At 39.6% G+C, this 25,680-nt stretch overlaps 1 long non-coding RNA gene and 11 other non-coding genes across 12 annotated transcripts; 1 reads left to right on the top strand and 11 right to left on the bottom strand.

The window, feature by feature from the left end:
* The first annotated feature begins 1,339 nt into the window (after positions 1-1,339).
* LOC137539049 (uncharacterized) lies at positions 1,340-7,542 on the top strand. Its single transcript, XR_011024921.1, has 2 exons — positions 1,340-3,041; positions 5,160-7,542. It is a non-coding gene; the product is annotated as an uncharacterized lncRNA (long non-coding RNA).
* A 1,679-nt stretch (positions 7,543-9,221) lies between these two features.
* Positions 9,222-9,295, bottom strand: TRNAT-AGU (transfer RNA threonine (anticodon AGU)). The gene has a single exon. It is a non-coding gene; the product is annotated as a tRNA-Thr (tRNA).
* Positions 9,296-10,611: 1,316 nt separating this feature from the next.
* Positions 10,612-10,685, bottom strand: TRNAT-AGU (transfer RNA threonine (anticodon AGU)). Its single transcript has one exon. It is a non-coding gene; the product is annotated as a tRNA-Thr (tRNA).
* Positions 10,686-13,698: 3,013 nt separating this feature from the next.
* Positions 13,699-13,772, bottom strand: TRNAT-AGU (transfer RNA threonine (anticodon AGU)). Its single transcript has one exon. It is a non-coding gene; the product is annotated as a tRNA-Thr (tRNA).
* A 1,314-nt stretch (positions 13,773-15,086) lies between these two features.
* TRNAT-AGU (transfer RNA threonine (anticodon AGU)) lies at positions 15,087-15,160 on the bottom strand. Its single transcript has one exon. It is a non-coding gene; the product is annotated as a tRNA-Thr (tRNA).
* Positions 15,161-15,778: 618 nt separating this feature from the next.
* Positions 15,779-15,852, bottom strand: TRNAT-AGU (transfer RNA threonine (anticodon AGU)). Its single transcript has one exon. It is a non-coding gene; the product is annotated as a tRNA-Thr (tRNA).
* Positions 15,853-17,171: 1,319 nt separating this feature from the next.
* On the bottom strand, positions 17,172-17,245 carry TRNAT-AGU (transfer RNA threonine (anticodon AGU)). The gene has a single exon. It is a non-coding gene; the product is annotated as a tRNA-Thr (tRNA).
* A 3,189-nt stretch (positions 17,246-20,434) lies between these two features.
* Positions 20,435-20,508, bottom strand: TRNAT-AGU (transfer RNA threonine (anticodon AGU)). Its single transcript has one exon. It is a non-coding gene; the product is annotated as a tRNA-Thr (tRNA).
* Positions 20,509-21,820: 1,312 nt separating this feature from the next.
* On the bottom strand, positions 21,821-21,894 carry TRNAT-AGU (transfer RNA threonine (anticodon AGU)). Its single transcript has one exon. It is a non-coding gene; the product is annotated as a tRNA-Thr (tRNA).
* Positions 21,895-23,210: 1,316 nt separating this feature from the next.
* TRNAT-AGU (transfer RNA threonine (anticodon AGU)) lies at positions 23,211-23,284 on the bottom strand. The gene has a single exon. It is a non-coding gene; the product is annotated as a tRNA-Thr (tRNA).
* A 1,206-nt stretch (positions 23,285-24,490) lies between these two features.
* On the bottom strand, positions 24,491-24,564 carry TRNAT-AGU (transfer RNA threonine (anticodon AGU)). The gene has a single exon. It is a non-coding gene; the product is annotated as a tRNA-Thr (tRNA).
* A 620-nt stretch (positions 24,565-25,184) lies between these two features.
* TRNAT-AGU (transfer RNA threonine (anticodon AGU)) lies at positions 25,185-25,258 on the bottom strand. Its single transcript has one exon. It is a non-coding gene; the product is annotated as a tRNA-Thr (tRNA).
* Positions 25,259-25,680: the final 422 nt, after the last annotated feature.

The raw sequence follows: 25,680 nt of genomic DNA, 5'->3' as shown, positions 1-25,680 counted from the left end.
GTGGCTTAGTAATTAAGTTTTATACAATGTTTCTTATTGTAGAAGCAGCAATTTTACTTGAAGAAGTTTTGGCTAGGCAAGTGCGGGTTAAAGGGACTCCGAGCAGTGCAGAAACTATGGAAAGGTGCATATCATTTTAAAGCTCTCTTTCTCCTCTTTCCAATGATATATAAATCGCCGCACTACGCCTTTTAGTTTTCGCTATTTTCGCGATTGAAATTGACATGGCTGCGATTTCGATCACGAAAATACAGAAAACTAAAAGGCGTAGGGTGACGATTTAGGGGTCGTCAGAAAGAGGAGAAAGAGAGCTTTAAAATGATATCCATCTTTCCATAGTTACATTGTATTACACAGGGCGACTTTTTCTGCTGAATAGAGCTGCTGACTCTGAGAAAATGTCGCCCTGTGTAATACAATGTAACTATAGAAAGATGGATATCATTTTAAAGCTCTCTTTCTCCTCTTTCTGACGACCCCTAAATCGTTGCCCTACACCTTTTAGTTTTCTCTATTTTCACGATCGACATCGCAGCCGCGGCAATTTCAATCGCGAAAATAGCAAAAACTAAAAGGCGTAGGGCGGCGATTTATATATCATTGGAAAGAGGAGAAAGAGAGCTTTAAAATGATATGCATCTTTCCATAGTTTTTGCACTGCTCGGAGTCCCTTTAAGCTCCCATCCATGTTGAGCATAGCATCCCAAAAGACTTGTTAGTGACCTTGTGATACAAGTCTGAAGAGTCTGTGTGAATGACTGGCTGTTAGGTAAGAAACACATTAGCAAGCTAGTCTGTAGGCAGATAGGACATATTTTGATCTTTTAGTAGTGATGCACCATTCTCCATAAGAAAACCATTGACAGAAGAACAAAAGGTTACTGCAAGTTATAAAAACATACGGCTGTGCGCTGTGTTCACGCGGTTATCACGAGGGATGAATCATACTTCCACGTTGTGGATAGGCTGAAGGACGAACCCACCCAGTCACAACAAGTACTGAGCATGCGTGGCACGTGATATGGTTATATAACATTGTGTTGCAATAAGCGCGTAACCCTGAATTAACTGTTTCAGGGAATGCGCAACTTAACTAGAACTAGTTCTATTTATGAAAATATTGACTATAAGTCATCCAACCATAGTGAAGCTCATGCCTGTGCATCCCCAGGATGCAATAGGGAAAATGGGTGGAGCTATGAGTATAAGAAAGAGAGATTTCCCTTGCTCTGATGGGACTCTCCACTACTGACGAGTTGTGTGATGTTGTGTATGCGCTGCCTCCTGACGATCGCTGGTCCCCCGATACGGAGTGATGATGCAATATCCGGTAATGTATTGATTCTTTACTCTATTACTTATCCATGATTCACTGCTATACCTGTAAATAATGTAAATAATTGAATAAATATCCTAATACAGTGTGAAGTCGTAAGCTATGTATTTACCTAGTCTGTGTGCTAGTGTGAGTCGAGTGTGAGGCCTTAGCAACGCCAAAAACATAGCATTACATAAATGGCGACGAGGATGACTTTTGACCTCTGAAATATATTGCCTATGATTCTGTGGGTCTCTGGGTGTAATTTTGCAAAATTTGGCATTTTGCCAGTTAGTGGGGCAATTAATATAAATCTTTGTAAAATTGCCCCTGTATGGTATATTGACTTGATACTTGACATGTATATATCTTAGGACAGATTACAGGTGTGGGCAAAGTTTGGAGTCAGTAGCTCCTCCCACTTAGTTTCAAGTCAAGATATCTTTTGAACTAAGCAAAATTTACCTGTGGGAAGTTTGACCATTGGTGTCTAGAAGTTGAGGGGCACCTCTGGTCAAAGCCACGCCCAGTTGGCAGTGTGCCAAAAGTAAGGCAATATGTTTAAGAAAAAGGCCAAATGCCTAAAAGAACCTGCGGAGATCCCCGGCTGGACCGAGTCTCCGTATAATATTATAGCAGTGGAATTAGCTAGCCATGGGTTGGCAGAATCATGGGATAAGCAGTTAAAAGAATCAGAACCGGTTGATTTAGTTCAAGTACTTGAAAAACTCCCTGCCAAGGTAGGTGATGCAGTTACCCTAGCTAGAAGGAGCTGGGTGTTGGCCTCTGCATATCGTGGTGTGCACAAGCGATTGCAGAAGGCGTTCCAGGATCAAGAAAAGGCGGAACAGGCTCAACTTGAGGTTGAGGGACGCTGCCTGATGCTGGAATATAGTGGTTCCCCGTTAAAGCGGGTGATGTTGTTGCTCTCTCTAGATGTAGATAAGACTCTAGAGGGGGGCCCTGTTAAGGCGGGGCATGATGTCGCTCTCAGGCGGCATAGTGGGATGTTGTTGACAGCTTATAGAAAGCTTCAACAAAGATTGTGTAGGTTGAAAGAATCAGAATCCCTCAATGTTGTTACTTTACTTGAGGGTATTCCTGTTGGAAAAAGGCTAGTCCTGTTAGAAAAAGGAACTAGAGTAGGATGACAGAGTGATAGTTGCACAAGTGTCATCACAGGCAGCTGCAGATAAATACCAACATGTAACAGAATCTGCAGCTGGTAAAATAAATGTACTGGAGGAAGTAGCTGGGGAAGAGGCTCCTGTGATGACACATTTTGGATTGTTATCAGTGGAGCAGGGAGCTTCTGTGAATAAAAGGAAGCCAAACTCTGCCACTGATCATTGCACAAGAAATAGGACAATGTGCATTGAACTGGAATTGGAAGTGTTTAGCACAAATGTATTTTGTTCCATTTGAAAAGATTAGGAATAGCTGGGAACTTTCTTTAGGTTGTTACTGCTGTTTTTGTCCCTCTTAAGGAAAACCCCATATTTTTAATGATAAAATATGGATGGGAAAAAGGGGCAGAGAGTAACCTGACAGTGAATCTCAGCTTTTACTACTACGGTTTTTAATACAGTCTGTGTCTTTGTTGGTAGATTTCGGAGTATAATCTTGGAGTGCTGTGTTTAAACTTGTAAAGCAAATTCCTTAAAGTGACAGTATCTGACTGCACTGGCAGAATTGAAATGGTAATATAATCTGGACAAGACAGGTGGGTTAACATTGTTGTTTCTAGTGAATGTTTTATATGGTGAATCCGTTATAGCGAGTCCTGATTAATCGTGTATTCATATGTCTGGTTTTTGTTTAATTGAATGCATAGAGGAATGTTTTTAAAAAAAAATGCATTTGTGCACGGGAGGTGAGTGCTCCTAGGGAATGTGTGTGAGCCAGTGAGTGTTTGAGATGCTGCTCTCCTCAGCTGGGGGTGCTTGGCAAGCATTATTTTTCATTCAGGAGTACATGCTGTAAAAAAAAAAAATTGACCTCTTACTTCATGGGACATGCATCTTGTTTGATAAAATAAATGGTTAAAGGGGTGAGAAATAGTAAAGCAACTTTCTTGTGTGCGTGCGTTGTGTGTTTGGTGCAGCACTGTGTGTTGTGCTGGGTTTTGCTAGAACTTCCAAATCCCTGCAAATGCTCATTTTTTTTTTTTATTTTTTTTTTGGTTACAGGGTTAAATGTGATTATGGTGTCACGGTGACATCTCTGCCAGCAATTTTTCCCCTGGTTTCTAGCTATAATTGTGCAGGAGTGAAATTGTTTACCTGTTGAGCTAAGAAAGCTAGATTAGATGAGACCGTGTGAAAGAAATAGAATTGTGAAGTCTATTATGGCAATGTAGAATGAAAATATTGCGTAATTAGACTGGAAAACCTTTTTATATAATATGCCAGTGTCTCTGCGTCTATTCAGAGTTTTTTTTTTTTTTTTTTTAGCACTGCACATGTGCAGGGAGGGGCGCAGAAACACAGGGGAAAAGTTGAGGGAGGATAGGGCCAGAGGCGGCTAGCGTGTGCGCAACGGTGTATGAGGGCACGCGCGTGGCGGGTGCATGTGCACAGCGGGCACATGCATGCGCAGCGAAAGGCCTAGCTTGTTTTTTTTTTAAACGGGCTAAGGTCATTAGTTACTAAATGAGATTTGTTTGTCTTGCAGAGAAATGTCTGGTTTCTCTAGGGTTGAATGTTGTACTGATTAGCTGAATGGCGTGAAGTGGCAGAATGTGTTGATGATGAAGTGTGAATTGAGTTGTTTCTAATGAATTGTATGAAGTTTGCTTTGAGACCTTACTGATATAGTGTATTATATGTTTAAGAATACCTCTGTTAAAGATGCTAGAATGTATGCATATGCTAGTTTAGAATAATACAAACAAACTGTGAAGATGACAGATTTTTGTTTATACCAGAAACTAGCTGGTGGGGTGGTTAAAGTAGAAACGATTTCTTATTGAAAAATGCATAAGGATGCGGTAGCTCCATATAGGGGAAAACCTGTATCAGCTGGGTTGGATTTGCATGCTTTAGAAGTTGTTATCATTAACCCCTCACAGGTTACAACCATTCCCACAGGTATAGGATGTAAAATACCTGACTAACATTATGGGCAAATAGCTACCCAATTCAGTTTTGCTCAGAAAGGAGCTATAGTAATAGGAGGAGTAATTGACTCCGACTATCAAGAATAAATTAAAGTGATCATGATTAACCTGGGAAATAGTGAGTTAATTATTGGAAGAGGAGAGAGGATGGGTTAAAGTTTTTAGGGGAGGACACTGTGTATACACAGGCCAAAGAGTTGTATAGCCCAGGTTCTCCTGAGGGCCCTTTTACACTTAATGCGCTGGTATGCATTAGTAGTAGTACGCATACAATTTTGTTGTTGTTTGTTTTTTCTTGTTTTTTGTTGTTGTTGTTTTTTCCCCAATGGCAATGCACTGTGAAAAGATTTCAATGTTTTTTCAGTGTATGGTGTGAAAGAGGCCATAGGGGGACACGGACGCTGGACTGTACATCAGTTGTTATTTTTTGATTACAGTTAACAGCAGCTGATTAAGTGTAAAGGGACCCTAATTCCTTTATTTGTAGAGAGGGAAGCCCATCAGTAAAGGGTGATGAATATTTTGGTTCTACTAATACAGTAAATGTTGGAGCTAAAATGTGGGTCAGAATCCCCAAGGACCGCCTCCTCCAGCAGGTGTGATTGCAGTAGGCAAGGACCGAACTCTGCTGGTAATGAGGCCAGAACAGGAAAAGTGGGAATATATCCCACAGGAAAAATGTTATTTGCAAGAATAAGTCACACTTGTTTGGGTTTTTTGCAGATTGATCTCCATGTCTATGGCATTGTCCTTGGAATCCTTGGTATCGTGTGGTTGGAAAGCTGTTGCGTTAATGCAAGGACTTCAGGTATTCGAGTAACCGATACAGGGGATCCACGGTGACTTTCGTGTGGGGAAATAAAACCAAGAGTTGTCTACAGAGAAACTTTACCGGTAATGCTAGGCAAGCATGTGACGTTCTCAATGTTACTTTCAATGGACCATGTCTCGGTGGGGCCTACTTTGATATTTGTGGATATGATGGATGCTAAAGTGGACCCTGGGCATATAAAGAGACTACCTTCCACTTGTGTAAAGGTGGGCAACATGCCTAAAAGACTGTGATTCATGCTAAAATCACGTTTCCAGCTGCCATAAACTGTTCTAAACCACACCAAATACGGAGAGAGTGGTATGACACTTTGTTAGATGGATATGGGACATTGACTGGAACTCTTAATAGTTTTGATATTGAAACATTAGCAAATAGATTGCATAACGTTGGAAGTAAAATAAATGATGTTTTAAAATTACAAGCTAAATGGATGCCAACTATATGGGCGCCATTTAAAATTACAAGCTAAAATAGATGATGATTTGCTTGGCTTAATTAACGCAAGTGCCTCTGTTATGTATGAAACAGATGTTAATATAACTAGAATTGTAAACTGGACTATCTGTTCCATGCAAACCTTACAACAGCAACAACAGAGAGTTATTTCAAACTATGTTGTTGACTGGAAATGAGGAGGTTTGGAGGACCGTGTTCAGTTCCATGATAAGAACTGATCACTGGATAGATATCAAAGCACCTAAAGTGATGTGCAATGATACATTTTGCATGGGACAATTGACACTTTACAATGTTACTAAAAGTAGTATAATGTGTAAGAATGTTATTTTGCCATTATTAATTGGGCCAGAAGGTGATCAGCACTTCTGGGTACCTACGTTTTATGGACAGGTTATTGATGACAGCAACAGAACAGATGATTTGACTTTTTGTGATAATACTTTAAACAGTAAAATATGTAAGTTACAGTCTACTGCATATGAACCTTGTTTGTTACAGAACACTGTAAACAAATGTGGGCGGACCATAATGCCTATAACATACCGCTGGATGGTGGAAATAACACCTCAAGTGGTATGTGTAGTGACAGATCGTCAGGTGGTCCCTAAAATGAGGGTGCCTTTTGCAGGATGTATACACAATATCACTGTATTCCAATGGGAAAATGAAACTTTTATGTTGATGCCTGATATAGCGTTAACTACAAAGGTTTCCTGGCAAGGCCAAGGTTTGGAAGTTCCCAATTGGGATCTAAACCTGACTAAACTAAAGCGGATTGTTGAAAAATCTAACGGAAGTGAAAAAGTGCTATTAAAAAGTTGAATAGAAGTATAATCGTACACCAGCTCAGTACTGCCATGATTGCAAACAAAATTGTTAAAGTGGGCTCTGCCATAGCAGATGCCACCTCTCACCATTGGTGGGATGTATTTATGGGTTATTCGCCATCAGCAGAAACAATGATGAAGTGTATAGTTCATCCTATTTTTTGATTGTAATGATTGTTATAGTTATCCTATCCAGATGGAACTGGTATGTGGCATATGGGATCTGTTGTAAGAGGAAAAAAGTTGTCATGGTTTCATATGTTAATGGTCATCACTAAGGACCGAATGTGATACAAGTCTGAAGAGTCTGTGTGAATGACTGGCTGTTAGGTAAGAAACACATTAGCAAGCTAGTCTGTAGGCAGATAGGACATATTTTGATCTTTTAGTAGTGATGCACCATTCTCCATAAGAAAACCATTGACAGAAGAACAAAAGGTTACTGCAAGTTATAAAAACATACGGCTGTGCGCTGTGTTCACGCGGTTATCACGAGGGATGAATCATACTTCCACGTTGTGGATAGGCTGAAGGACGAACCCACCCAGTCACAACAAGTACTGAGCATGCGTGGCACGTGATATGGTTATATAACATTGTGTTGCAATAAGCGCGTAACCCTGAATTAACTGTTTCAGGGAATGCGCAACTTAACTAGAACTAGTTCTATTTATGAAAATATTGACTATAAGTCATCCAACCATAGTGAAGCTCATGCCTGTGCATCCCCAGGATGCAATAGGGAAAATGGGTGGAGCTATGAGTATAAGAAAGAGAGATTTCCCTTGCTCTGATGGGACTCTCCACTACTGACGAGTTGTGTGATGTTGTGTATGCGCTGCCTCCTGACGATCGCTGGTCCCCCGATACGGAGTGATGATGCAATATCCGGTAATGTATTGATTCTTTACTCTATTACTTATCCATGATTCACTGCTATACCTGTAAATAATGTAAATAATTGAATAAATATCCTAATACAGTGTGAAGTCGTAAGCTATGTATTTACCTAGTCTGTGTGCTAGTGTGAGTCGAGTGTGAGGCCTTAGCAACGCCAAAAACATAGCATTACAGACCTTTACCTATTGTCAGAGATGGAAGGTAGTACATCAAACCAAACTGATAAGAAAATGTCTTTGTTCAGATGTGGTGGAAACAGTGGGCATAGGGAATGCAAGTTTCCTGTGAGCAAATATGGGTGAAGCTCAAAGACGTGATCCCGAAAATCTGGGATGTAAACAGCAGGCAATGACTTGGTGATAATAAGATGAGCAAAGGCACTGCTGAGAGTTGAACTCAGGATCTCCTGTTTACTAGACAGGCACTTTAACCAACTACGCCACAGCGCCCACATGCTGCAATACAGTTATTGGTTATTGTGGCACAGCACTCTTTTTTCTTTGCATTTGCATTCTCAGTTTTTTAACATTTTTTTTTCAATAGTTTTTCAGGCCTACTTTTCCCTGCCTAAGAGTATACACATAGTCCACCTAAAAGGGAATGGAAAACTTTTAGGACAAAATTGTTGAAAAGAATGTTGTGCAACTTCCAAAATATGATAATGAAAGCTGTGGCAAAACCAATGAGTTTTGTGCCACAGAAGCCAGTCACTATTATATTTCATGTAGGTGCTGTGGCTTAGTAATTAAGTTTTATACAATGTTTCTTATTGTAGAAGCAGCAATTTTACTTGAAGAAGTTTTGGCTAGGCAAGTGCGGGTTAAGCTCCCATCCATGTTGAGCATAGCATCCCAAAAGACTTGTTAGTGACCTTTACCTATTGTCAGAGATGGAAGGTAGTACATCAAACCAAACTGATAAGAAAATGTCTTTGTTCAGATGTGGTGGAAACAGTGGGCATAGGGAATGCAAGTTTCCTGTGAGCAAATATGGGTGAAGCTCAAAGACGTGATCCCGAAAATCTGGGATGTAAACAGCAGGCAATGACTTGGTGATAATAAGATGAGCAAAGGCACTGCTGAGAGTTGAACTCAGGATCTCCTGTTTACTAGACAGGCGCTTTAACTAACTAAGCCACAGTGTCCACATGCTGCTATACTGTTATTGGTTATTGTGGCACAGCACTCTTTTTTCTTTGCATTTGCATTCTCAGTTTTTTAACATTTTTTTTTCAATAGTTTTTCAGGCCTACTTTTCCCTGCCTAAGAGTATACACATAGTCCACCTAAAAGGGAATGGAAAACTTTTAGGACAAAATTGTTGAAAAGAATGTTGTGCAACTTCCAAAATATGATAATGAAAGCTGTGGCAAAACCAATGAGTTTTGTGCCACAGAAGCCAGTCACTATTATATTTCATGTAGGTGCTGTGGCTTAGTAATTAAGTTTTATACAATGTTTCTTATTGTAGAAGCAGCAATTTTACTTGAAGAAGTTTTGGCTAGGCAAGTGCGGGTTAAGCTGCCATCCATGTTGAGCATAGCATCCCAAAAGACTTGTTAGTGACCTTTACCTATTGTCAGAGATGGAAGGTAGTACATCAAACCAAACTGATAAGAAAATGTCTTTGTTCAGATGTGGTAGAAACAGTGGGCATAGCGAATGCAAGTTTTCTGTGAGCAAATATGGGTGAAGCTCTAAGACGTGATTCGAAAATCTGGGATGTAAACAGCAGGCAATGACTTGGTGATAATAAGATGAGCAAAGGCACTGCTGAGAGTTGAACTCAGGAACTCCTGTTTACTAGACAGGCGCTTTAACCAACTAAGCCACAGCGCCCACATGCTGCAATACAGTTATTGGTTATTGTGGCACTGCACTCTTTTTTCTTTGCATTTGCATTCTCAGTTTTTTAACATTTTTTTTTCAATAGTTTTTCAGGCCTACTTTTCCCTGCCTAAGAGTATACACATAGTCCACCTAAAAGGGAATGGAAAACTTTTAGGACAAAATTGTTGAAAAGAATGTTGTGCAACTTCCAAAATATGATAATGAAAGCTGTGGCAAAACCAATGAGTTTTGCGCCACAGAAGCCAGTCACTATTATATTTCATGTAGGTGCTGTGGCTTAGTAATTAAGTTTTATACAATGTTTCTTATTGTAGAAGCAGCAATTTTACTTGAAGAAGTTTTGGCTAGGCAAGTGCGGGTTAAGCTCCCATCCATGTTGAGCATGGCATCCCAAAAGACTTGTTAGTGACCTTTACCTATTGTCAGAGATGGAAGGTAGTACATCAAACCAAACTGATAAGAAAATGTCTTTGTTCAGATGTGGTGGAAACAGTGGGCATAGGGAATGCAAGTTTCCTGTGAGCAAATATGGGTGAAGCTCAAAGACGTGATCCCGAAAATCTGGAATGTAAACAGCAGGCAATGACTTGGTGATAATAAGATGAGCAAAGGCACTGCTGAGAGTTGAACTCAGGATCTCCTGTTTACTAGACAGGCGCTTTAACCAACAAAGCCACAGCGCCCACATATTGCTATACTGTTATTGGTTATTGTGGCACAGCACTCTTTTTTCTTTGCATTTGCATTCTCAGTTTTTTAACATTTTTTTTTCAATAGTTTTTCAGGCCTACTTTTCCCTGCCTAAGAGTATACACATAGTCCACCTAAAAGGGAATGGAAAACTTTTAGGACAAAATTGTTGAAAAGAATGTTGTGCAACTTCCAAAATATGATAATGAAAGCTGTGGCAAAACCAATGAGTTTTGTGCCACAGAAGCCAGTCACTATTATATTTCATGTAGGTGCTGTGGCTTAGTAATTAAGTTTTATACAATGTTTTTTATTGTAGAAGCAGCAATTTTACTTGAAGAAGTTTTGGCTAGGCAAGTGCGGGTTAAGCTCCCATCCATGTTGAGCATAGCATCCCAAAAGACTTGTTAGTGACCTTTACCTATTGTCAGAGATGGAAGGTAGTACATCAAACCAAACTGATAAGAAAATGTCTTTGTTCAGATGTGGTGGAAACAGTGGGCATAGGGAATGCAAGTTTCCTGTGAGCAAATATGGGTGAAGCTCAAAGACGTGATCCCGAAAATCTGGAATGTAAACAGCAGGCAATGACTTGGTGATAATAAGATGAGCAAAGGCACTGCTGAGAGTTGAACTCAGGATCTCCTGTTTACTAGACAGGCGCTTTAACCAACTAAGCCACAGCGCCCACATATTGCTATACTGTTATTGGTTATTGTGGCACAGCACTCTTTTTTCTTTGCATTTGCATTCTCAGTTTTTTAACATTTTTTTTTCAATAGTTTTTCAGGCCTACTTTTCCCTGCCTAAGAGTATACACATAGTCCACCTAAAAGGGAATGGAAAACTTTTAGGACAAAATTGTTGAAAAGAATGTTGTGCAACTTCCAAAATATGATAATGAAAGCTGTGGCAAAACCAATGAGTTTTGTGCCACAGAAGCCAGTCACTATTATATTTCATGTAGGTGCTGTGGCTTAGTAATTAAGTTTTATACAATGTTTCTTATTGTAGAAGCAGCAATTTTACTTGAAGAAGTTTTGGCTAGGCAAGTGCGGGTTAAAGGGACTCCGAGCAGTGCAGAAACTATGGAAAGGTGCATATCATTTTAAAGCTCTCTTTCTCCTCTTTCCAATGATATATAAATCGCCGCACTACGCCTTTTAGTTTTCGCTATTTTCGCGATTGAAATTGACATGGCTGCGATTTCGATCACGAAAATACAGAAAACTAAAAGGCGTAGGGTGACGATTTAGGGGTCGTCAGAAAGAGGAGAAAGAGAGCTTTAAAATGATATCCATCTTTCCATAGTTACATTGTATTACACAGGGCGACTTTTTCTGCTGAATAGAGCTGCTGACTTTGAGAAAATGTCGCCCTGTGTAATACAATGTAACTATAGAAAGATGGATATCATTTTAAAGCTCTCTTTCTCCTCTTTCTGACGACCCCTAAATCGTTGCCCTACACCTTTTAGTTTTCTCTATTTTCACGATCGAAATCGCAGCCGCGGCAATTTCAATCGCGAAAATAGCAAAAACTAAAAGGCGTAGGGCGGCGATTTATATATCATTGGAAAGAGGAGAAAGAGAGCTTTAAAATGATATGCATCTTTCCATAGTTTTTGCACTGCTCGGAGTCCCTTTAAGCTCCCATCCATGTTGAGCATAGCATCCCAAAAGACTTGTTAGTGACCTTTACCTATTGTCAGAGATGGAAGGTAGTACATCAAACCAAACTGATAAGAAAATGTCTTTGTTCAGATGTGGTGGAAACAGTGGGCATAGGGAATGCAAGTTTCCTGTGAGCAAATATGGGTGAAGCTCAAAGACGTGATCCCGAAAATCTGGGATGTAAACAGCAGGCAATGACTTGGTGATAATAAGATGAGCAAAGGCACTGCTGAGAGTTGAACTCAAGAACTATATCATTGGAAAGAGGAGAAAGAGAGCTTTAAAATGATATGCATCTTTCCATAGTTTTTGCACTGCTCGGAGTCCCTTTAAGCTCCCATCCATGTTGAGCATAGCATCCCAAAAGACTTGTTAGTGACCTTTACCTATTGTCAGAGATGGAAGGTAGTACATCAAACCAAACTGATAAGAAAATGTCTTTGTTCAGATGTGGTGGAAACAGTGGGCATAGGGAATGCAAGTTTCCTGTGAGCAAATATGGGTGAAGCTCAAAGACGTGATCCCGAAAATCTGGGATGTAAACAGCAGGCAATGACTTGGTGATAATAAGATGAGCAAAGGCACTGCTGAGAGTTGAACTCAGGATCTCCTGTTTACTAGACAGGCGCTTTAACCAACCAAAGGCACTGCTGAGAGTTGAACTCAAGAACTCCGGTTTACTAGACAGGCGCTTTAACCAACTAAGCCACAGCACCCATACGCTTATTAGCAGTTATTGGTTATTGTGGCACAGCACTCTTTTTTCTTTGCATTTGCATTCTCAGTCTTTTAACTTTTTTTTTCAATAGTTTTTCAGGCCTACTTTTCCCTGCCTATGAGTATACACATAGTCGACCTAAAAGGGAATGGAAAAATTTAGGACAAAATTGTTGAAAAGAATGTTGTGCAACTTCCAAAATATGATAATAAAAGCTGTGGCAAAACCGATGAGTATTGTGCCACAGAAGCCAGTCACAATTATATTTCATGTAGGTGCTGTGGCTTAGTGATTAAGTTTTATACAATGTTTCCTATTGTAGAAGCAGCAATTTTACTTGAAGAAGTTTTGGCTAGGCAAGTGCGGGTTAAGCTCCCATCCATATTGAGCATAGCATCCCAAAAGACTTGTTAGTGACCTTTACCTATTGTCAGAGATGGAAGGTAGTACATCAAACCAAACTGTTAAGAAAATGTCTTTGTTCCGATGTGGTGGAAACAGTGGGCATAGCGAATGCAAGTTTCCTGTAAGCAAATATGGGTGAAGCTCAAAGACGTGATCCCGAAAATCTGGGATGTAAACAGCAGGCAATGACTTGGTGATAATAAGATGAGCAAAGGCACTGCTGAGAGTTGAACTCAGGATCTCCTGTTTACTTGACAGGCGCTTTAACCAGCTAAGCCACAGCGCCCACATGCTGCAATACAGTTATTGGTTATTGTGGCACAGCACTCTTTTTTGTTTGCATTAGCATTCTCAGTTTAACATTTTTTTTTTTAATAGTTTTTCAGGCCTACTTTTCCCTGCCTAAGAGCATACACATAGTCAACCTAAAAGGGAATGGAAAACTTTTAGGACAAAATTGTTGAAAAGAATGTTGTGCAACTTCCAAAATATGATAATGAAAGCTGTGGCAAAACCAATGAGTTTTGTGCCACAGAAGCCAGTCACTATTATATTTCATGTAGGTGCTGTGGCTTAGTAATTAAGTTTTATACAATGTTTCTTATTGTAGAAGCAGCAATTTTACTTAAAGAAGTTTTGGCTAGGCAAGTGTGGGTTAAGCTCCCATCCATGTTGAGCATAGCATCCCAAAAGACTTGTTAGTGACCTTTACCTATTGTCAGAGATGGAAGGTAGTAAATCAAACCAAACTGATAAGAAAATGTCTTTGTTCAGATGTGGTGGAAACAGTGGGCATAGGGAATGCAAGTTTCCTGTGAGCAAATATGGGTGAAGCTCAAAGACGTGATCCCGAAGATCTGGGATGTAAACAGCAGGCAATGACTTGGTGATAATAAGATGAGCAAAGGCACTGCTGAGAGTTGAACTCAGGATCTCCTGTTTACTAGACAGGCACTTTAACCAACTAAGCCACAGCACCCACATGCTGCAATACAGTTATTGGTTATTGTGGCACAGCACTCTTTTTTCTTTGCATTTGCATTCTCAGTTTTTTAACATTTTTTTTTCAATAGTTTTTCAGGCCTACTTTTCCCTGCCTAAGAGTATACACATAGTCCACCTAAAAGGGAATGGAAAACTTTTAGGACAAAATTGTTGAAAAGAATGTTGTGCAACTTCCAAAATATGATAATGAAAGCTGTGGCAAAACCAATGAGTTTTGTGCCACAGAAGCCAGTCACTATTATATTTCATGTAGGTGCTGTGGCTTAGTAATTAAGTTTTATACAATGTTTCTTATTGTAACAGCAGCAATTTTACTTGAAGAAGTTTTGGCTAGGCAAGTGCGGGTTAAGCTCCCATCCATGTTGAGCATAGCATCCCAAAAGACTTGTTAGTGACCTTTACCTATTGTCAGAGATGGAAGGTAGTACATCAAACCAAACTGATAAGAAAATGTCTTTGTTCAGATGTGGTGGAAACAGTGGGCATAGGGAATGCAAGTTTCCTGTGAGCAAATATGGGTGAAGCTCAAAGACGTGATCCCGAAAATCTGGGATGTAAAAAGCAGGCAATGACTTGGTGATAATAAGATGAGCAAAGGCACTGCTGAGAGTTGAACTCTAGAACTCTGGTTTACTAGACAGGCGCTTTAACCAACTAAGCCACAGCACCCATACGCTTATTAGCAGTTATTGGTTATTGTGGCACAGCACTCTTTTTTCTTTGCATTTGCATTCTCAGTCTTTTAACTTTTTTTTTCAATAGTTTTTCAGGCCTACTTTTCCCTGCCTATGAGTATACACATAGTCGACCTAAAAGGGAATGGAAAAATTTAGGACAAAATTGTTGAAAAGAATGTTGTGCAACTTCCAAAATATGATAATAAAAGCTGTGGCAAAACCGATGAGTATTGTGCCACAGAAGCCAGTCACTATTATATTTCATGTAGGTGCTGTGGCTTAGTGATTAAGTTTTATACAATGTTTCCTATTGTAGAAGCAGCAATTTTACTTGAGGAAGTTTTGGCTAGGCAAGTGCGGGTTAAGCTCCCATCCATATTGAGCATAGCATCCCAAAAGACTTGTTAGTGACCTTTACCTATTGTCAGAGATGGAAGGTAGTACATCAAACCAAACTGCTAAGAAAATGTCTTTGTTCCGATGTGGTGGACACAGTGGGCATAACGAATGCAAGTTTCCTGTAAGCAAATATGGGTGAAGCTCAAAGACGTGATCCCGAAAATCTGGGATGTAAACAGCAGGCAATGACTTGGTGATAATAAGATGAGCAAAGGCACTGCTGAGAGTTGAACTCAGGATCTCCTGTTTACTAGACAGGCGCTTTAACCAGCTAAGCCACAGCGCCCACATGCTGCAATACAGTTATTGGTTATTGTGGCACAGCACTCTTTTTTGTTTGCATTAGCATTCTCAGTTTAACATTTTTTTTTCAATAGTTTTTCAGGCCTACTTTTCCCTGCCTAAGAGCATACACATAGTCAACCTAAAAGGGAATGGAAAGCTTTTAGGACAAAATTGTTGAAAAGAATGTTGTGCAACTTCCAAAATATGATAATGAAAGCTGTGGCAAAACCAATGAGTTTTGTGCCACAGAAGCCAGTCACTATTATATTTCATGTAGGTGCTGTGGCTTAGTAATTAAGTTTTATACAATGTTTCTTATTGTAGAAGCAGCAATTTTACTTAAAGAAGTTTTGGCTAGGCAAGTGTGGGTTAAGCTCCCATCCATGTTGAGCATAGCATCCCAAAAGACTTGTTAGTGACCTTTACCTATTGTCAGAGATGGAAGGTAGTAAATCAAACCAAACTGATAAGAAAATGTCTTTGTTCAGATGTGGTGGAAACAGTGGGCATAGGGAATGCAAGTTTCCTGTGAGCAAATATGGGTGAAGCTCAAAGACGTGATCCCGAAAATCTGGGATGTAAACAGCAGGCAATGACTTGGTGATAATAAGATGAGCAAAGGCACTGCTGAGAGTTGAACTCAGGATCTCCTGTTTACTAGACAGGCGCTTTAACCAACTAAGCCACAGCGCCCACATGCTGCAATACAGTTATTAGTTATTGTGGCACAGCACTCTTTTTTCTTTGCATTTGCATTCTCAGTTTTTTAACATTTTTTTTTTTTAATAGTTTTTCAGGCCTACTTTTCCCTGCCTAAGAGTATACACATAGTCCACCTAAAAGGGAATGGAAAACTTTTAGGACAAAATTGTTGAAAAGAATGTTGTGCAACTTCCAAAATATGATAATGAAAGCTGTGGCAAAACCAATGAGTTTTGTTCCACAGAAGCCAGTCACTATTATATTTCATGTAGGTGCTGTGGCTTAGTAATTAAGTTTTATTCAATGTTTCTTATTGTAGAAGCAGCAATTTTAATTGAAGAAGTTTTGGCTAGGCAAGTGCGGGTTAAGCTCCCATCCATGTTGAGCATAGCATCCCAAAAGACTTGTTAGTGACCTTTACCTATTGTCAGAGATGGAAGGTAGTACATCAAACCAAACTGATAAGAAAATGTCTTTGTTCAGATGTGGTGGAAACAGTGGGCATAGGGAATGCAAGTTTCCTGTGAGCAAATATGGGTGAAGCTCAAAGACGTGATCCCGAAAATCTGGGATGTAAACAGCAGGCAATGACTTGGTGATAATAAGATGAGCAAAGGCACTGTTGAGAGTTGAACTCAGGATCTCCTGTTTACTAGACAGGCGCTTTAACCAACTAAGCCACAGCACCCACATGCTGCAATACAGCTATTGGTTATTGTGGCACAGCACTCTTTTTTCTTTGCATTTGCATTCTCAGTTTTTTAACATTTTTTTTTCAATAGTTTTTCAGGCCTACTTTTCCCTGCCTAAGAGTATACACATAGTCCACCTAAAAGGGAATGGAAAACTTTTAGGACAAAATTGTTGAAAAGAATGTTGTGCAACTTCCAAAATATGATAATGAAAGCTGTGGCAAAACCAATGAGTTTTGTGCCACAGAAGCCAGTCACTATTATATTTTTATGTAGGTGCTGTGGCTTAGTAATTAAGTTTTATACAATGTTTCTTATTGTAGAAGCAGCAATTTTACTTGAAGAAGTTTTGGCTAGGCAAGTGCGGGTTAAGCTCCCATCCATGTTGAGCATAGCATCCCAAAAGACTTGTTAGTGACCTTTACCTATTGTCAGAGATGGAAGGTAGTACATCAAACCAAACTGATAAGAAAATGTCTTTGTTCAGATGTGGTGGAAACAGTGGGCATAGCGAATGCAAGTTTCCTGTGAGCAAATATGGGTGAAGCTCAAAGACGTGATCCCGAAAATCTGGGATGTAAACAGCAGGCAATGACTTGGTGATAATAAGATGAGCAAAGGCACTGCTGAGAGTTGAACTCAGGATCTCCTGTTTACTAGACAGGCGCTTTAACCAACTAAGCCACAGCGCCCACATGATGCAATTCAGTTATTGTCTATTGTGGCACAGCACTCTTTTTTCTTGCATTTGCATTCTCAGTTTTTTAACATTTTTTTTTCAATAGTTTTTCAGGCCTACTTTTCCCTGCCTAAGAGTATACACGTAGTCCACCTAAAAGGGAATGGAAAACTTTTAGGACAAAATTGTTGAAAAGAATGTTGTGCAACTTCCAAAATATGATAATGAAAGCTGTGGCAAAACCAATGAGTTTTGTGCCACAGAAGCCAGTCACTATTATATTTCATGTAGGTGCTGTGGCATAGTAATTAAGTTTTATACAATGTTTCTTATTGTAGAAGCAGCAATTTTACTTGAAGAAGTTTTGGCTAGGCAAGTGCGGGTTAAAGGGACTCCGAGCAGTGCAGAAACTATGGAAAGATGCATATCATTTTAAAGCTCTCTTTCTCCTCTTTCCAATGATATATAAATCGCCGCACTACGCCTTTTAGTTTTCGCTATTTTCGCGATTGAAATTGACATGGCTGCGATTTCGATCACGAAAATACAGAAAACTAAAAGGCGTAGGGTGACGATTTAGGGGTCGTCAGAAAGAGGAGAAAGAGAGCTTTAAAATGATATCCATCTTTCCATAGTTACATTGTATTACACAGGGCGACTTTTTCTGCTGAATAGAGCTGCTGACTCTGAGAAAATGTCGCCCTGTGTAATACAATGTAACTATGAAAAGATGGATATCATTTTAAAGCTCTCTTTCTCCTCTTTCTGACGACCCCTAAATCGTTGCCCTACACCTTTTAGTTTTCTCTATTTTCACGATCGAAATCGCAGCCGCGGCAATTTCAATCGCGAAAATAGCGAAAACTAAAAGGCGTAGGGTGGCGATTTATATATCATTGGAAAGAGGAGAAAGAGAGCTTTAAAATGATATGCATCTTTCCATAGTTTTTGCACTGCTCGGAGTCCCTTTAAGCTCCCATCCATGTTGAGCATAGCATCCCAAAAGACTTGTTAGTGACCTTTACCTATTGTCAGAGATGGAAGGTAGTACATCAAACCAAAATGATAAGAAAATGTCTTTGTTCAGATGTGGTGGAAACAGTGGGCATAGGGAATGCAAGTTTCCTGTGAGCAAATATGGGTGAAGCTGAAAGACGTGATCCCGAAAATCTGGGATGTAAACAGCAGGCAATGACTTGGTGATAATAAGATGAGCAAAGGCACTGCTGAGAGTTGAACTCAGGATCTCCTGTTTACTAGACAGGCGCTTTAACCAACAAAGCCACAGCGCCCACATGCTGCAACATAGTTATTGGTTATTGGTTATTGTGGCACAGCACTCTTTTTTTCTTTGCATTTGCATTCTCAGTTTTTTAACATTTTTTTTTCAATAGTTTTTCAGGCCTACTTTTCCCTGCCTAAGAGTATACACATAGTCCACCTAAAAGGGAATGGAAAACTTTTAGGACAAAATTGTTGAAAAGAATGTTGTGCAACTTCCAAAATATGATAATGAAAGCTGTGGCAAAACCAATGAGTTTTGTGCCACAGAAGCCAGTCACTATTATATTTTTATGTAGGTGCTGTGGCTTAGTAATGAAGTTTTATACAATGTTTCTTATTGTAGAAGCAGCAATTTTACTTGAAGAAGTTTTGGCTAGGCAAGTGCGGGTTAAGCTCCCATCCATGTTGAGCATAGCATCCCAAAAGACTTGTTAGTGACCTTTACCTATTGTCAGAGATGGAAGGTAGTACATCAAACCAAACTGATAAGAAAATGTCTTTGTTCAGATGTGGTGGAAACAGTGGGCATAGCGAATGCAAGTTTCCTGTGAGCAAATATGGGTGAAGCTCAAAGACGTGATCCCGAAAATCTGGGATGTAAACAGCAGGCAATGACTTGGTGATAATAAGATGAGCAAAGGCAGTGCTGAGAGTTGAACTCCGGATCTTCTGTTTACTAGACAGGCGCTTTAACCAACTAAGCCACATCGCCCAAATGATGCAATACAGTTATTGTCTATTGTGGCACAGCACTCTTTTTTCTTTGCATTTGCATTCTCAGTTTTTTAACATTTTTTTTTCAATAGTTGTTCAGGCCTACTTTTCCCTGCCTAAGAGTATACACATAGTCCACCTAAAAGGGAATGGAAAACTTTTAGGACAAAATTGTTGAAAAGAATGTTGTGCAACTTCCAAAATATGATAATGAAAGCTGTGGCAAAACCAATGAGTTTTGTGCCACAGAAGCCAGTCACTATTATATTTCATGTAGGTGCTGTGGCATAGTAATTAAGTTTTATACAATGTTTCTTATTGTAGAAGCAGCAATTTTACTTGAAGAAGTTTTGGCTAGGCAAGTGCGGGTTAAAGGGACTCCGAGCAGTGCAGAAACTATGGAAAGATGCATATCATTTTAAAGCTCTCTTTCTCCTCTTTCCAATGATATATAAATCGCCGCACTACGCCTTTTAGTTTTCGCTATTTTCGCGATTGAAATTGACATGGCTGCAATTTCGATCACGAAAATACAGAAAACTAAAAGGCGTAGGGTGACGATTTAGGGGTCGTCAGAAAGAGGAGAAAGAGAGCTTTAAAATGATATCCATCTTTACATAGTTACATTGTATTACACAGGGCGACTTTTTCTGCTGAATAGAGCTGCTGACTCTGAGAAAATGTCGCCCTGTGTAATACAATGTAACTATGGAAAGATGGATATCATTTTAAAGCTCTCTTTCTCCTCTTTCTGACGACCCCTAAATCGTTGCCCTACACCTTTTAGTTTTCTCTATTTTCACGATCGAAATCGCTGCCACGGCAATTTCAATCGCGAAAATAGCGAAAACTAAAAGCCGTAGGACGGCGATTTATATATCATTGGAAAGAGGAGAAAGAGAGCTTTAAAATGATATGCATCTTTCCATAGTTTTTGCACTGCTCGGAGTCCCTTTAAGCTCCCATCCATGTTGAGCATAGCATCCCAAAAGACTTGTTAGTGACCTTTACCTATTGTCAGAGATGGAAGGTAGTACATCAAACCAAACTAATAAGAAAATGTCTTTGTTCAGATGTGGTGGAAACAGTGGGCATAGGGAATGCAAGTTTCCTGTGAGCAAATATGGGTGAAGCTCAAAGACGTGATCCCGAAAATCTGGGATGTAAACAGCAGGCAATGACTTGGTGATAATAAGATGAGCAAAGGCACTGCTGAGAGTTGAACTCAGGATCTCCTGTTTACTAGACAAGCGCTTTAACCAACTAAGCCACAGCGCCCACATGCTGCAATACAGTTATTGATTATTGTGGCACAGCACTCTTTTTTCTTTGCATTTGCATTCTCAGTTTTTTAACATTTTTTTTTCAATAGTTTTTCAGGCCTACTTTTCCCTGCCTAAGAGTATACACATAGTCCACCTAAAAGGGAATGGAAAACTTTTAGGACAAAATTGTTGAAAAGAATGTTGTGCAACTTCCAAAATATGATAATGAAAGCTGTGGCAAAACCAATGAGTTTTGTGCCACAGAAGCCAGTCACTATTATATTTCATGTAGGTGCTGTGGCTTAGTAATTAAGTTTTATACAATGTTTCTTATTGTAGAAGCAGCAATTTTACTTGAAGAAGTTTTGGCTAGGCAAGTGCGGGTTAAGCTCCCATCCATGTTGAGCATAGCATCCCAAAAGACTTGTTAGTGACCTTTACCTATTGTCAGAGATGGAAGGTAGTACATCAAACCAAACTGCTAAGAAAATGTCTTTGTTCCGATGTGGTGGAAACAGTGGGCATAGCGAATGCAAGTTTCCTGTAAGCAAATATGGGTGAAGCTCAAAGACGTGATCCCGAAAATCTGGGATGTAAACAGCAGGCAATGACTTGGTGATAATAAGATGAGCAAAGGCACTGCTGAGAGTTGAACTCAGGATCTCCTGTTTACTAGACAGGCGCTTTAACCAGCTAAGCCACAGGACCCACATGCTGCATTACAGATATTGGTTATCGTGCTACAGCACTCTTTTTTGTTTGCATTAGCATTCTCAGTTTAACATTTTTTTTCAATAGTTTTTCAGGCCTACTTTTCCCTGCCTAAGAGCATACACATAGTCCACCTAAAAGGGAATAGAAAACTTTTAGGACAAAATTGTTGAAAAGAATGTTGTGCAACTTCCAAAATATGATAATGAAAGCTGTGGCAAAACCAATGAGTTTTGTGCCACAGAAGCCAGTCACTATTATATTTCATGTAGGTGCTGTGGCTTAGTAATTAAGTTTTATACAATGTTTCTTATTGTAGAAGCAGCAATTTTACTTGAAGAAGTTTTGGCTAGGCAAGTGCAGGTTAAGCTCCCATCCATGTTGAGCATAGCATCCCAAAAGACTTGTTAGTAACCTTTACCTATTGTCAGAGATGGAAGGTAGTACATCAAACCAAACTGATAAGAAAATGTCTTTGTTCAGATGTGGTGGAAACAGTGGGCATAGGGAATGCAAGTTTCCTGTGAGCAAATATGGGTGAAGCTCAAAGACGTGATCCCGAAAATCTGGGATGTAAACAGCAGGCAATGACTTGGTGATAATAAGATGAGCAAAGGCACTGCTGAGAGTTGAACTCAGGATCTCCTGTTAACTAGACAGGCGCTTTAACCAACTAAGCCACAGCGCCCACATGCTGCAATACAGTTATTGGTTATTATGGCACAGCACTTTTTTTTCTTTGCATTTGCATTCTCAGTTTTTTAACATTTTTTTTTCAATAGTTTTTCAGGCCTACTTTTCCCTGCCTAAGAGTATACACATAGTCCACCTAAAAGGGAATGGAAAACTTTTAGGACAAAATTGTTGAAAAGAATGTTGTGCAACTTCCAAAATATGATAATGAAAGCTGTGGCAAAACCAATGAGTTTTGCGCCACAGAAGCCAGTCACTATTATATTTCATGTAGGTGCTGTGGCTTAGTAATTAAGTTTTATACAATGTTTCTTATTGTAGAAGCAGCAATTTTACTTGAAGAAGTTTTGGCTAGGCAAGTGCGGGTTAAGCTCCCATCCATGTTGAGCATGGCATCCCAAAAGACTTGTTAGTGACCTTTACCTATTGTCAGAGATGGAAGGTAGTACATCAAACCAAACTGATAAGAAAATGTCTTTGTTCAGATGTGGTGGAAACAGTGGGCATAGGGAATGCAAGTTTCCTGTGAGCAAATATGGGTGAAGCTCAAAGACGTGATCCCGAAAATCTGGAATGTAAACAGCAGGCAATGACTTGGTGATAATAAGATGAGCAAAGGCACTGCTGAGAGTTGAACTCAGGATCTCCTGTTTACTAGACAGGCGCTTTAACCAACAAAGCCACAGCGCCCACATATTGCTATACTGTTATTGGTTATTGTGGCACAGCACTCTTTTTTCTTTGCATTTGCATTCTCAGTTTTTTAACATTTTTTTTTCAATAGTTTTTCAGGCCTACTTTTCCCTGCCTAAGAGTATACACATAGTCCACCTAAAAGGGAATGGAAAACTTTTAGGACAAAATTGTTGAAAAGAATGTTGTGCAACTTCTAAAATATGATAATGAAAGCTGTGGCAAAACCAATGAGTTTTGTGCCACAGAAGCCAGTCACTATTATATTTCATGTAGGTGCTGTGGCTTAGTAATTAAGTTTTATACAATGTTTCTTATTGTAGAAGCAGCAATTTTACTTGAAGAAGTTTTGGCTAGGCAAGTGCGGGTTAAGCTCCCATCCATGTTGAGCATAGCATCCCAAAAGACTTGTTAGTGACCTTTACCTATTGTCAGAGATGGAAGGTAGTACATCAAACCAAACTGATAAGAAAATGTCTTTGTTCAGATGTGGTGGAAACAGTGGGCATAGGGAATGCAAGTTTCCTGTGAGCAAATATGGGTGAAGCTCAAAGACGTGATCCCGAAAATCTGGAATGTAAACAGCAGGCAATGACTTGGTGATAATAAGATGAGCAAAGGCACTGCTGAGAGTTGAACTCAGGATCTCCTGTTTACTAGACAGGCGCTTTAACCAACTAAGCCACAGCGCCCACATATTGCTATACTGTTATTGGTTATTGTGGCACAGCACTCTTTTTTCTTTGCATTTGCATTCTCAGTTTTTTAACATTTTTTTTTCAATAGTTTTTCAGGCCTACTTTTCCCTGCCTAAGAGTATACACATAGTCCACCTAAAAGGGAATGGAAAACTTTTAGGACAAAATTGTTGAAAAGAATGTTGTGCAACTTCCAAAATATGATAATGAAAGCTGTGGCAAAACCAATGAGTTTTGTGCCACAGAAGCCAGTCACTATTATATTTCATGTAGGTGCTGTGGCTTAGTAATTAAGTTTTATACAATGTTTCTTATTGTAGAAGCAGCAATTTTACTTGAAGAAGTTTTGGCTAGGCAAGTGCGGGTTAAAGGGACTCCGAGCAGTGCAGAAACTATGGAAAGGTGCATATCATTTTAAAGCTCTCTTTCTCCTCTTTCCAATGATATATAAATCGCCGCACTACGCCTTTTAGTTTTCGCTATTTTCGCGATTGAAATTGACATGGCTGCGATTTCGATCACGAAAATACAGAAAACTAAAAGGCGTAGGGTGACGATTTAGGGGTCGTCAGAAAGAGGAGAAAGAGAGCTTTAAAATGATATCCATCTTTCCATAGTTACATTGTATTACACAGGGCGACTTTTTCTGCTGAATAGAGCTGCTGACTCTGAGAAAATGTCGCCCTGTGTAATACAATGTAACTATAGAAAGATGGATATCATTTTAAAGCTCTCTTTCTCCTCTTTCTGACGACCCCTAAATCGTTGCCCTACACCTTTTAGTTTTCTCTATTTTCACGATCGAAATCGCAGCCGCGGCAATTTCAATCGCGAAAATAGCAAAAACTAAAAGGCGTAGGGCGGCGATTTATATATCATTGGAAAGAGGAGAAAGAGAGCTTTAAAATGATATGCATCTTTCCATAGTTTTTGCACTGCTCGGAGTCCCTTTAAGCTCCCATCCATGTTGAGCATAGCATCCCAAAAGACTTGTTAGTGACCTTTACCTATTGTCAGAGATGGAAGGTAGTACATCAAACCAAACTGATAAGAAAACGTCTTTGTTCAGATGTGGTGGAAACAGTGGGCATAGCGAATGCAAGTTTCCTGTGAGCAAATATGGGTGAAGCTCAAAGACGTGATCCCGAAAATCTGGGATGTAAACAGCAGGCAATGACTTGGTGATAATAAGATGAGCAAAGGCACTGCTGAGAGTTGAACTCAGGATCTCCTGTTTACTAGACAGGCGCTTTAACCAACTAAGCCACAGCGCCCACATGATGCAATACAGTTATTGTCTATTGTGGCACAGCACTCTTTTTTCTTGTATTTGCATTCTCAGTTTTTTAACATTTTTTTTTCAATAGTTTTTCAGGCCTACTTTTCCCTGCCTAAGAGTATACACATAGTCCACCTAAAAGGGAATGGAAAACTTTTAGGACAAAATTGTTGAAAAGAATGTTGTGCAACTTCCAAAATATGATAATGAAATCTGTGGCAAAACCAATGAGTTTTGTGCCACAGAAGCCAGTCACTATTATATTTCATGTAGGTGCTGTGGCTTAGTAATTAAGTTTTATACAATGTTTCTTATTGTAGAAGCAGCAATTTTACTTGAAGAAGTTTTGGCTAGGCAAGTGCAGGTTAAGCTCCCATCCATGTTGAGCATAGCATCCCAAAAGACTTGTTAGTAACCTTTACCTATTGTCAGAGATGGAAGGTAGTACATCAAACCAAACTGATAAGAAAATGTCTTTGTTCAGATGTGGTGGAAACAGTGGGCATAGGGAATGCAAGTTTCCTGTGAGCAAATATGGGTGAAGCTCAAAGACGTGATCCCGAAAATCTGGGATGTAAACAGCAGGCAATGACTTGGTGATAATAAGATGAGCAAAGGCACTGCTGAGAGTTGAACTCAGGATCTCCTGTTAACTAGACAGGCGCTTTAACCAACTAAGCCACAGCGCCCACATGCTGCAATACAGTTATTGGTTATTATGGCACAGCACTTTTTTTTCTGTGCATTTGCATTCTCAGTTTTGTAACATTTTTTTTTCAATAGTTTTTCAGGCCTACTTTTCCCTGCCTAAGAGTATACACATAGTCCACCTAAAAGGGAATGGAAAACTTTTAGGACAAAATTGTTGAAAAGAATGTTGTGCAACTTCCAAAATATGATAATGAAAGCTGTGGCAAAACCAATGAGTTTTGCGCCACAGAAGCCAGTCACTATTATATTTCATGTAGGTGCTGTGGCTTAGTAATTAAGTTTTATACAATGTTTCTTATTGTAGAAGCAGCAATTTTACTTGAAGAAGTTTTGGCTAGGCAAGTGCGGGTTAAGCTCCCATCCATGTTGAGCATGGCATCCCAAAAGACTTGTTAGTGAC

This window comes from Hyperolius riggenbachi, chromosome 11 (genome assembly GCF_040937935.1).
Source record: "Hyperolius riggenbachi isolate aHypRig1 chromosome 11, aHypRig1.pri, whole genome shotgun sequence".
NCBI lineage: Eukaryota > Metazoa > Chordata > Amphibia > Anura > Hyperoliidae > Hyperolius > Hyperolius riggenbachi.
The sequence above is the reverse complement of the archived record's forward strand: the minus strand, read 5'-3'. Positions and strand labels throughout refer to the sequence as shown.